The 11,200-nt window shown below is 40.3% G+C and overlaps 1 long non-coding RNA gene across 1 annotated transcript; it reads left to right on the plus strand.

Moving 5' to 3' along the window:
• Positions 1–274: 274 nt before the first annotated feature.
• LOC116702161 (uncharacterized) lies at positions 275–9,339 on the plus strand. Its single transcript, XR_004335088.1, has 3 exons — positions 275–400; positions 5,614–5,615; positions 9,327–9,339. It is a non-coding gene; the product is annotated as an uncharacterized LOC116702161 (long non-coding RNA).
• The last annotated feature ends 1,861 nt before the right edge of the window (positions 9,340–11,200 follow it).

An 11,200-nucleotide genomic window follows, 5' to 3' on the forward strand; every position in this document is an offset into this window, starting at 1 on the left:
ACACACACACACACACACACACACACACGGAAATCAGTCTTTGCTGGTTGTGGGAGTGTGAAAAGATAGGGAAAAATAGAAAGAATTGAAATAAAATTGAAGAATGGAAAACAGATGATGAAAAGAGTAGGAGAAGGTTGTGTGTGGGCCATACTGACCTCTAAGAGTCTGTTACCTCATCGACTTTCTTCATCTTTCCATTCCTCTATAATGGAAGGACTTTTCCAGTGTGACGGAAGATTTTTGTTAATTTTTGGCCTTCCTTTTAGATATTAATGAATGTCCGCGACATTCAAGCCATTGCCGAAAAAGTTGCTTCGAAGCTAATTAAGACCATCAGCTCCACACAACTCTCTCCGTATCTCTCAGTATGGCTACCTTCAGAAGATTGTTGCGACCGGTAACCTTCGAAAGCAGAATGTCAAGTGAAGATAATTACTTCTTCTGAAGAGTCCATCATGTTTTTGTAATCCTCTGTGTCCTCCTCGGCTACTAGCAACTACATGGAGGGGGGGTGGGGGCTGTGTGTGATTACAGAAGGCTTGTTTCATGTGGTGGCGCCAACAGTGTTGTTGTTGCAACACAAAAAACTATGCACTATAACTTCAAATCTCCTTGCTGTACTTATTATATTTCCTACTTTTTCTTTAGTTAGCTATTTAGCTGTTCTTTTATGTGAGAAAACTAAAACAAATGTGGGAACCACTGTAATAAAAACAGTCATATTAAATTAATTTAATAACATTTAGCTTTAATTTCCTTTCCAGGAATCACAACAACCAGAAGTTTTTCCTGTTGGCTAGACTAGGTTTTGATTCACAGAGGTAATTAAAGTGAATATGAGGTACTAGTTGAAAGATTTCCTTTGGCAAAAAAGAAAGCAAGTGAACACATATTGAACCTAAACTTTCAGCAGAAACCAGATGCTGGTCTCATTTGGTCTCCAGTTTAAAAACATTCAAAATGCATCAATATGAAACGCTGCCTGTAATCACAGTGAGAATGTAGAAAGAGGAACAGTGTGTTCATGTAATGATGCAGCTTTGGTTTCGGATTCACACAGTTTTAATATTGACTTAACTGGAAGTGAGCAGAGCTGTTTTCTTTGTTTACTAAAATTGAAAATGTGTACTTTTGACATAGTGTTGCATGTGTTTTAAAACAGAATGAACATTAAAGGGATGAAAACATTCCATCAAAACAATTCTAGTAAATTCTAGCACAAGTATATGGATGAGTGTGTGTGAATAGGTACCTATATAGATATATGGCAAAAAGCTATAACATTTTATGTATTATTCAATATAGATGGTTAAAAGACTTGTATGTTGTATGTACACACATATATACCTCACTCCTGTTGTAAAAATACATACAGGTCTTTTCTTTTTTTAATGTATGTATGTATGTATGTGTGCGTATGTAAGTATATCGCCTGTTCGTATGTATATATACATATATTATGAATACATTTTGTATATTTTCTTTTATTTTTATCTTGTATTTATTTTCATTTTTATTTTTAGTTAGCTCTTTGTTAAAAATGAATGACTACAAAAAAGTGTCTTTTTAGAGTGCCCCTCAAACAATCATCTAAATACACTCTTTAAAAATAAAAAAACACACACTAGAAATGTCTCAATGGATGGCTATGTCAGTTTGTTGATCCCAGTCGGTCCAGACTGAAACAGCTCAACACATATTATGATTGTCATTACATTTTGCATTGATGTCCATGGTCCCCAGAGGAAGAATCCTTATAACTTTGGTGTTTGTCTGACTTTAGATCTGACACGATTTGGAGAGCAGTTTAACCAGAAAAAAGATTTGGTTTCAGAAACTGCCTCTTGCCTGTAAATTGAAATACAACGGAACAGTGCTCATCACACAAATTACACTTCATTCAAGAAACTTCTTGAGGGAAATTGATTTGTTTTGGACATTATCGAAATTATCCTAACTCTGTTTTTGGATTCATTCAAATTCATCTGTCCCTGCTGTGTGCTTTCAGTCGCTAAAGTATCTTGAGAGGCATATTTTGTCAAATCACACCGGTAGGAAGCCATGCATAAACACTGTTACAATAATAAAACATCAAACAGAGATGTTGTGCTGGTTTTAATCAAAAGCAACAAAACAAAACTAGAACTGCAAGCTTCATCGCACCAGTCGTCTCGACGCGAGTCGACATCGGCGAACCGCACGAAAGCAGAACCCAAAGCGTATCGTGGGGGGGCAAAGGTCAGGAAATATCAAGAGGTGTGAGCTACAAGGGCGGCGGTACAGTGCCGTTGCAAATATCCCAGAGCCCTAAGGATTTTTGACAACCTCTGGTCTGTTTGATTTAATTTTCTTTAAAAGCTTGTAAAACATCAACCCTGTTGTCCATATTCAATCTATGAACATCATTTCTTTTCAGGAAAAACTGGGCTATTAGAATAATTGTGCTGCACTGAGGTCACTTGAATGTTAAAAAGGTCCTAGGACCATAAAGACAAATGAATAAAGAAAACGGAACATGAATCTCACAGATATGTATTGATATCACACACACAGCAACGAGCATTTGTGTTGTCTAAAACAGTTCTGTATATTTGGAGTTCATCCAGCGCAAAAATAAACATATTGAACATTATAACTCATATAAAGGACAGATTATTTACATTTCTTACATACAGTGTATCAATCTTGCATGTAACAAAATGGATTAATAGCACAATGACCCCAAAAAACTGTGGACTTCCTGGCTGGATACAAAACCTTCTGTAAGGGATAGGAAGACATCAGGCGGCTGTGGCTCAGTGGTAGAGTGGTTGCCTGCCAATCGGAAGGTTGGTGGTTCGATCCCCGCCCCTGCAGTCATTGTCGAAGTGTCCTTGGGCAAGACACTGAACCCCGAGTTGCTCCTGTGCTGCGCATCGGAGTGTGAATGTGTGTGTGTGTTTATCTGATGAGCAGGTGGCACCTTGTACGGCAGCCCCAGCCACAGTGTGTGAATGGTGAATGTTTCCTGTAGATGTAAAAGCGCTTTGAGTAGTTGTTAAGACTGGAAAAGCGCTATATAAATACAACACATTTAGATTTACATCAGCAGAACTGAACTTGGAGCTAAAAACTGTTAGTTTTTAGCTCCAAAAGACAGGATGTTTCTACTAGTTATATTATTAAGTTAAAAAGTAATGAATCAGAAGTGCCGTTTGGCGTCTTATACGGTGCACTCGTAAATGGCCCAAAATGGTCTACGTTGATTATACCCCTAATAACCTATCTTTACCAGATTTGGTACAGAGCCTCCAGGCGGCATGCCAAACAATCACCACAGGTTTGGTGTTGATAGATTTACTGTGGCAGAGATATTGCAATTGCAAATTTCCCATTTAAATGCATTTAGTCTTTAGACAAAACCAACAGACGATTATAGCGCCACCTTATGGCCAATCTCAATCACTGCTCTCAAGTCTTTTGCTGATAACATTTAATTTGGCCGACATATGATATGTGTGTTTGGTAGCTTGCTACAGAAAATGTATTTGGTCGTCAAATGCGCAGACTTTAAGGTAGCAAAATTCAGTGAATAGCTTTTTCTTGCGGCCATCTGGAGATGCTACATTCCAGGTTTTGTGCAGATCTGTTGCACAGACTAGGACGAGTTCGAAAAAGTTGGTTTTAGGCTTTTTACAAAAAAAAACTTCAAGCAAAAATGGGCTTGACATGGCTTGATTCAGTGAACACGTGGATGTAAAGATTTTTGATGTGTGATGTGTAATGGAGAAGTTATAGGCAAAACACGTTTGACATCATTGTAGCGCCACCTAGTGGTCTACATGTGTAACATTTGGTAAGTCAGGTCAGCTACCCACTGTACATCTACCCTGTGAGTTTCAAGTAATTAACTTAGTGGTGAATCCAAAACATGGGTCCTATCGGCCACGCCCACTTCAACCAATCAGTACCCACCTCAGAAATGGCCCTAGATGGTACCCTTCAAATTTTGTAAAAAAAAAAAGAAAATAGGATTTTATTCTATAAAAATTCTTGACAACCTGACAAAAAACAAGTTTTTGGTCTGGAGATGGTTTGTGCCAAGTTTTGTGCAGATCAATCACACGGTCTAGGAGGAGTTTGAAAAAGTTGGTTTTCAATAAATCGCGCTTTTTCACGCATATGAGTCTATGCGGAAATGGGCGTATGTTTTTTAAATGTACGGTTTGGGAGTTATAGGGCCAAACGCCCTTTTTTGCTATAACGCCATCTAGTGGTGGAAGTGGGTCAATTGTTGCATCTGAGGTCTTTGCGGAGTTTTGGGACCAGTCCTGAAAACATTGCTACCATGTACAGTTTAGGCTGCAACGTAAGTTTTATGCGGAGAAAAATAAAAATCCTTAGGAAAACAATAAGGTTCCACAGCCCCTCAGGCTTGGACCCTAAATATGAAAAGACTCAGTAGACTGTGATTTTATAAGATGGACAGTTTTGTTGTGGATAAAGCAGCAGAGGAGACAGACGGACTAACAGAAATGACTAGCAGTGCGGTTAAATTGAGGCTGATTGTATTCTCGGCATAGACTTGTCTTTGTCCCTAAGCTCTGTCTAAATATTGAAGCAGATTGGTAAAAAAAGAGCCGGCTATCCAGAGGATTCAACTCAATCTGCATATTCATCACAATTAATTAGGATTCCTCTCTCTGCCATCAATTTTTATCTCTCCTGCTTTATTTCTCGAGAGGCAACTACAAGACAATGCTGGAACGGTGATCGGAATCAGTTATTAGGGGGGGTAGATGTAAGCACACACAGACACACACACACACACACACTTCCACTTTTCAGACAGAATGATTCCGTCTGCATCAGATATGAGTGCTACACAAGCAGCGTTGAAACAAACTTCCAGTGCTGTCTCTCACTTTGTCTTTTCCGTCTTTTGTCTGGGCCGAGCGTACATAGTGCCTCCGCCAAACAGACTAAGAGCGGCCATTGTCTGGCGAGGCATTCAAATGAACTGCCGCTCAACAGCCTTCTCGCAAGGCTAACTCTTTTAATTGCTCCAAGAAAAGGAGCAGGGGCGAGAGATGGGGTGAATCCCCAGGCTGAGAAAGTAAAGACACTTGTATGAAATCCGTCGTCCTCATAGTGCTAAAATAATGTGTTTAAATGTGAGTGGAATAGAAAGTGTGGCGTGTAAACACCTTATCTCATTATTCTACGCCATCCTAAACTTCCGCTACAATCGTCATTTGTTAGCAAAACAAAACAAAACAAGAGGAATGGAGGAAAACCAGCAGTATCCTCTTTTTCTTTATTCATAAGGATTTAGGGAAAGACATTGTGAGGAACAGTTTTTTTTGGAAATGCTGTGTGGAGATTACTAAAATCTTGCACTAACAAAGCCATTGTTGGAAAGTAGAGCCATTAGCAACTTAGCCAGGGCCTTACTTCTGTACATATTTGTCACAATACAGGCATCTTGAAAAGGGTCTGTAAAAAGTTGGGTGATAACTTTGCCATTTGGTACCCCAGGGTGATAAAAGTGTTGAAAGACAAAAAATAAAGGGGTATAAAAGTGAGATAGTGTGAGACAGATGACAGAAGTTGTCCATTAAGCGAACAGAGCCGTCCTGGTGTGAATATTGCATTTCCATGTTTATCACAATTACAGGCCTGTTCAATGGTTCACCTCCAACAGAGGGTTAAAACCGAAGAGGAAGACAATCCTGTGGGGAGATGAGAATAGTGCACGCCCAGTCCTGGATGTGAGAGATGGGCACACGCACACTCACCCACGGTCACATCTTCAGTCTCAGTGGTTAGAGTGATCCTAATCTGTATCTGTGTATTGCGAGATGCAAAAAGTCACTTTGTCTAGTCACGTCATCTCAAAATATTTTTAAGCCAAGTAAAAAAACTACCATTGATTTACAAGTTTTTAGCATTTGAGTCTTTAAATCAAATGGCATGATCTTGATACCAGGGACGTTATAGGCGAAACAAATAAAACTAAATCATCCCACAAGAAATACTTTTTGTCACAAGAAAACAAGAATTTCAGACTCCACTTGTGTCTGTCCATCCACTGCACTTCATCAGTTTTCTTCCTCTTCTGAACAGGGTAGTCTAGCAATCTGACTACCAAACAAAGATCGCGTGCGGAGGAGCAGTGGACTGAACATAATTAGCATATGTATTGTCCCTGAAAAAGCAACAAAGTTGTGGGCACTGACATGCAACATCCAACTAATGTGGTTGTGCCGCAGGAGACAGCCGGGGTCGAAGGTCAGTCAGATGACAACTTTGAACCACAGGCCCAAAAAAATAACCTCTCTGATGCTGCTAATCTCATCTAATGATGTCCCTGTAGGCTGACATGCCTTATGCTAACCTTATTGTCATTGCAATGCTCCGTTCTTCTTACTTTTACAATTTTGTGTGACAGAATGAATGTTTTCATGCCATTAAATCTCTGTAGCAGTATCTGTTTTCTCCACATCGGCTCACAGGGATGTTTATTTTTCATTTCCACTGTGTGGACATAAAGTATGACAAAGATCCCATAATGTAAATGGACTTCTGGTGCCTGTAGTTCAATATTCTTATCTCCACTTACTGTACGCACAAAGTCCTGATTAAAATCAAGAGTGTCTCCAACTTTAAATCAACCTGAGATCTGAGGATGTTAAATGTGTACCGTCATTTCATATTAGCACTCCAGCTCATATCTATACAGGAGCTGTCATGTCATTATCTTTTTAATTATCTTTGACCTTGCTTTCATGACAGTTTCTCATTTCTTTTATCATTCCTACCTTTCGGTTGCTAACTATTTCAGTTCCTTGTAAAAAAAATTATATATATATTTTTGCCACTGAATTGTTGTTTGCAATTGACTGTGTGCTGAGCAAGGTGCTGGGCCAATATCCAGAAGAGTTCATGTTACTGCTCCTTGGCATAGACTCCAAGTCTCTGAATCTCTGCTGGACTGTCCTTCAGGGAAAAAATGACAGCTTCAGTTGTTTTCACGAATTCTTAATTATGAGATATGTTTATGTTCAAGTGACATTTGGCCGGAATTGCGTAGCGTTTGTTACGTAGCGGCAAGGGCGGGGAAACCTGGTTAAATTAAGAGTAGCCGACAGGTATGACATTTAGTGTAATTACAGGGACATGAATAACCTGTTTATGGGGGTTATCCCTGTTATTATAATTTATAATGAATACTGTTTATTGATCCCCTATGGGGAAACTACAATTTACACTCTGTTGTTATTACACACATGCTCAGGTCTTATACTGGTGGACCAGCACCCAGAGCAGCTGAGGGGGTTCGGGGCCTTGCCAAGAGCACCTTGGCAGTGCCCAGGAGGTGAACTGGCATCTCTCCAGCTACCAGTCCACACTCCGTACTTTGGTCGTAACGGGGACTTGAACTAATGCCACGCCTAATAATCCCAATCAGGATATGGTGTATACATAAGCACATAGAAATCATGTTATTAATATTTCCTTCCCATTTTCACATGATGAATACTTGTAACCAAGTTACTGATTACTGCGTTCTAGTTGCCAGGAGCTGTGGTGTTAACAGAAAACAAACCGAAAATGAGAGCGACAAGAAATCTTAAACCCAACATTGTACATTTCCTACTACTTGACAACTTAACTTATTTCTTCTCCGCTCCGATCGCCAACACCTGTCTGCTATGAGCTCATCCACCGTCACTCTCTCAACAACACACACCACGTACTATTGATTCCTGAAAGGAGCTATGCTGCTCTTATAACACTGTCCTCAACAGCGGTGTCAGCCTGTCACTACCAATACATAGGCTGGGGAAGCAGTGGATGAAGATACGCAGCCCCTTTCATTACCGGAAGACAGTTTCTTCATTGCAAAAACACCATCATAAATGGGGATGTCAATGTTAATGGACTCATTGAATCTCCATCAGATGATAATCAAAAACCAGCCGGCGGTACGGATGCTGCGATAAACTTAATTTAAGGGAGACCTCATCTTTAGATGATCATTTGTATATCAATTACTTGCCCTATGTTAAATTCAATTCTTGGTTGGTGTATCAATGGTTGTAGCGAGAGTGCTGTATAACAAGTTACTACATAATCTCCCATTGGCTGGGTTGAGATCTGGTGACAGTAAGAGGTCACAACGTATTCAATTCAATTTAATTTATTGTATCAGATCATAACAGTTATCTCGAGACACATTACAAATAGAGTAGGTCTAGACCTTTAATTTATCAAGTCCCAACAATTTTAGTAATTCCCCCAAGAGCAAGCAACTAGTGTGGCACGGATAAACTCCCTTTTAGGAAGAAACCTTGGCCAGACCCAGGTCGGTTGGGGATGTGATGCACATTGGCAATAACAGTCACAATAAGAATTCATGTGATTTTCATACTCATGCAGAAGCATCAACATTCTTTTTGTTGCTTTTATTCCGGTTCTTCTTTTGATTTGCTACCTGCATATACATTGTATGGGATGTGAAGTTATCTTGACACTGGGTGAATACCTGGACCAACGGCCTCGGACATCGAGTAAAGGATGTTTGACTTCACGTGTCATAGGAAAGCTTTTGCATCTCATGTAATTACCCCTTAGGTCTAAAAGCAGCATGTGAAGCAACAAAGTCCTAATGGCTGAGTCAAAACAACACCGGGCGGATGTGGCAAACTCTGAGCAGTTCTTACTGTAAGATGTTTTCAGTTTGACATGACCAAAGCTGGAACCACATTTTGCCACTGGGAGCAATAAACAGGACTTGTGCTGTGGTGATGTAGCCGGAGCCCGAACCAAAGGTGGAAGTAATCAATTTCAATTAGTCTCCTCAACTGCAGCTGACTGGCTTTTTTTTTCTATACTTAAGTTAAAGTTTGTAATCTTGCTCAGAAGGTATGTTTTGACCAGAATGTTTTTCTTTGCAACGTTCCAAATTGCTTGCAGGCTCTTCATGCACGTCATTAACTGGCCAGCTGCAATCACATTGAGTCAATTATGCTGATTCCAAGTTATGGTCGTTTATACAGTTTACTTTGTGCGTTTTATTGAAAATCAGAAACTTGAAACTCAGCCCTGTTGTCCTCGTTGCATTGCAGCCCAGTCTCGACTGGGCGTTTGTGAAATGGTGACGTTATTTAATCAAATGATTAGTGTACAGGGAAACGATTTTCTTCTTTTTCGTAGTGTTGAGCATGAATTTTGAACTAATGTCTTTCAATGGGAAGCATCTTTTGTGATTACGGTAGCGAGTAATATTGAAAAGCTAAAAATCCACGTTAGGAGGTTGGTTGATGGGTCAAACAACACAGGACTTTCACCGCAGAGACCGGGGATCACGTCCCGCGTGTGGCAGTTCCTTTTTTCCATTTTTCTTCTCCTAACTACAACTGTCCCGTTGTTGTCGCTGTCTCCTGCGTGTGACAGTTCATTTCCCCCTTGTTTTTTCATAAAAACAACCCAGGGGGCCATAAAGGGGGGAATTGTTAGGACAAATCCAAGGGCCCATGACTGACAGGGGCCCCAAAAAATAGGTAAAAGCTAATATAAAATGATTAAAACAACATCTTTCAGTAATAATAAAATTAATGATCTCTTTGTTTTTGGCAGTAAAAGTTAAATATCCCCATTGACCAAAAAGTAAACATCCAAATTGACCAACCCACCCACTGTATCTGCATGAAATGGTTTGGTCCTGCCTTTGTTGCAGTCAGTAGATGCGCCAGAACTACAGTGACCACAATGTTGCCAAGTAACGTTAAATCAAAATCTAAGCAGAGAAAAGAGAGAGAGGAAAGACAAAAGAAAGGGTGTCAAACTATAACCCAGTTTTTCACCAAGAAAGGTGGGTAGCCTATAGTCTTTTAGTGGTATTAACCTGTTGGCTTAAAGGAGAATTCCGGTCAATTCCAACACGTAGATCTGTTGTTTGGAAATTTAGAGGTCTGTCAGTAGAGAGAAAAATGAAACCAACCGGTGTTGTCTACACCGTGTTATCCTCCTGCTAGAGTTAGCACCCAACAGGCTTAAACAGGACAAGTTTAAATGTGTTTTTAGCCTCTAAACATGTTCCAAATGTCATTACCAGTGCCTACCCATGTGCAGTGATTCCTTCTGAGTGAACACAGTGAATTTGATTGCTTGACTTCACCGGAAAACAGGAAAGAAACGTATGAAACACAACTTTTATATCTTTCTGTCACATAACACCTGAATCTCTAACCGACCTGCAGCCGAGTTGCATTGTAAGTAATGTATGTGTGACGCCATGTTTTGAGAGGAAATAATAATGTTTGGAGTAAAAAATATGTATATATGGGTAATTTTTGTAATTCTGGGTGTGCAATGCTAAATTATTGGAGTGCTCTTTTAAGTATATTTTCAATAACTGCATATTACTCTGCAACATTTTGACGTCAATAACTAACAGTTCTAATTAATGAACAATTCACCAAAGCATCCCTTCTACAGAAATGGGACAGTTGCTGATGCTCTTTCCACCCCTGCACACCAAATAACACTTGGACGGCTCCAGCTTCACAGTGTGCTTCCAGTAAAGGAACTGGTGTTACCAGCCGCTTTCCAGTTCTCTCTAACACACACACCACACACCACACACACACACACACACACACACACACACACACACACACACACAGTAAAACCACAACACACTTGCGTTGCCAGGAAGGGGTCAAATTAATGGCTGACTTTGCAGCTTTCGGGCAGACGCTCACACACAAATACACACTCGCAGTCGCACGCGCGCACACATAGAATCATTTCCATTTCACTTCTCCCCCTTCTCCGCCCTTCCGCTCACTGCCACCCTCTGCTTTTTTCCCCTTGTCCTCTCTCTAATTTGCATAATATACTCTCTCCCTCTGAAGCTCAAGATGCGCACACACACACACACACACACAAAGCTGACAGATGGCACCACTGGCTTCAGACACAGCGCAGAGCGGGAATGTGAGCGAATGAAGGGAAGAAGAGAATGTTCTGGTAAAATAAACACACATACACAAAATCATACCATAATTATCCTGGGCACTGGCCTTGGCACTAACCTGGGGAAAACCCTGATGTGCCAACTCACTGCACCCTATGACCTACCAAAACCAGCAGGGGAGAAACACCTCACACACAGGCTTATATATATGCAAAGACATGCATGCATACACAA

This window comes from Etheostoma spectabile, chromosome 14 (assembly GCF_008692095.1).
Source record: "Etheostoma spectabile isolate EspeVRDwgs_2016 chromosome 14, UIUC_Espe_1.0, whole genome shotgun sequence".
NCBI classification, from domain to species: domain Eukaryota; kingdom Metazoa; phylum Chordata; class Actinopteri; order Perciformes; family Percidae; genus Etheostoma; species Etheostoma spectabile.